The sequence below is a fragment of the Suncus etruscus genome, chromosome 20 (genome assembly GCF_024139225.1).
Source record: "Suncus etruscus isolate mSunEtr1 chromosome 20, mSunEtr1.pri.cur, whole genome shotgun sequence".
NCBI classification, from domain to species: domain Eukaryota; kingdom Metazoa; phylum Chordata; class Mammalia; order Eulipotyphla; family Soricidae; genus Suncus; species Suncus etruscus.
The window spans coordinates 39824027-39825829 of record NC_064867.1 but is presented as its reverse complement, the minus strand read 5'-3'; the positions used below and the strand labels follow the sequence as shown (position 1 = coordinate 39825829).

Genomic DNA, 1803 nt, shown 5'->3' with positions numbered 1-1803 from the left:
GTTATATAATAACTTGTAGTTATTATAAATTATATAGTGATGTATAATTTATGGCTATAAATTATATATATTTACATAATAACTATATAATTTCATTCATGTGATGCCAGGGATTGAATTAGTGTTGGCACTCCCAAGGCAGATGTCCTACTCATTGTATTATCTCTATGGGACTCTAAGCTTATTTTTATGTTTATACTTTGATAAATATTTCGTATTTGTACATAGCTGGATTCAAAAAATATCTTGTGTTTATTTGCAATTTCATATCACTAGTGATTTTTCATGTCTTCTTGGGGGATGTTTATTTTCTATCTCCTGCTTTTGATGAGATTATAGAATATTGTGCTGTTGAACTTTGTGAGTGCTCTGCGTACCGTATTTTTCATACCATAAGATGAACCTTTTTCCCTAATAAAAGATGGGGGGAAATGTCTGTGCATCTTTTTTTTTGTCCCCCGATTCACAATACAGACCAGACAAAGGGCCTGTGTTGAGGTGTATATGGGGTGTATTTACTGTACCTCCTCTTTCTATACAGTCAGTGTAAAGAACACAGCCTGTGGTAAAAATTAGGAGGCCTTATCTTTTCTTTTCTTTTTTTATTTTGATTATATATATAAATCCTTCACCAGTGCAACATTCCCATGACCAATATCCCAAGTGTCTGTGCATCTTATGGACTGAATGTTGCCTGGAGTTGAAGCCTGAATGCAGAGGAGGAGAACATACAATAGACATGACATCAGCAATGTTATACCCCCTATATTATGCAGACATACCACATAGGATGAGCAATCAGGTTAATGCACTTTCACTGTCACACATGGAACTTTCATTTAAGACTATTTGATTGCTGCTGAGACTTTATATTTTTATATTAACAAAAAATATTTTAAAATGTTTTTCTATTTTCTGATTTAAAAAAAAGTTAGTTAAATGTGTTTAACCAGCTGTGGACCCTTGTATTGTAAATATACTTTAGCCTCAGAGGATAGTTGTTCCCAGCCACCATCTCCTGACAGCAATCTTGCATTACACCATTGGCTTTAGAATATTTTTTTCTTGTTTTCCTTGTCTAAAAATTATGTGCGTCTTATGGTCAGGTGCATCTTATAGAGCGAAAATTATAATATATTGTATCCTTAATACTTTAATTACTTGTGGAAAGTTGTTATTCCTATTCACTAAAGTGTTTTTATTTTAGCCCCCCCGCCTTTTTTGCCACGCAGAAACTTTTTCATGGAATAGTTCTATTTTTTTAATATTTTATTTTTGTTACTTTTATCTCTGGAGTAAAATATTCCCAGATGCCTCTTAGTTCTGTGTATTGGAAAGTTTTTCCTCTTTCTCTCAATGTATTTGTAAATTTTGGTCTAATATCAAGATTTCTAATTTACTTGGAATTAATATTTGTAAATAATATAGAATACAGGAACAGTTTTCTTACAGGTGGACATTCGTTTGCCCCAGCACCATTTTTTGAGAAAAGACTTTCTATATCACACTTCATATATAGAGATTCTATATATAAAATCTAAAAACTATAAAATGTAAAATCTATAAAATCCATAGAGTAATTTCCCATGATTTGGAGGGCATTTTTTTTGGATTTCTCATGCTGTTTCACTCATCTGAGGTTCTTATTATGGCAGTACCTCACAGTTTTGATTATATTTAAAGTCAAGAAAGATAATGTCCTATCTTCATTTTTCTTAGGATTAGCTTGGTGATTTGGGGAGTTTTATGCAACATTTTAGTAGGGTTTGTTCTGAGTACTTAAAGAATGTCATTAGAATTTTA

The 1803-nt window shown here is 31.9% G+C and overlaps 1 non-coding gene across 1 annotated transcript; it reads right to left on the bottom strand.

Moving 5' to 3' along the window:
- Window positions 1-449: 449 nt before the first annotated feature.
- LOC125998443 (small nucleolar RNA SNORA51) lies at window positions 450-582 on the bottom strand. The gene has a single exon (XR_007492011.1). It is a non-coding gene; the product is annotated as a small nucleolar RNA SNORA51 (small nucleolar RNA).
- Window positions 583-1803: the final 1221 nt, after the last annotated feature.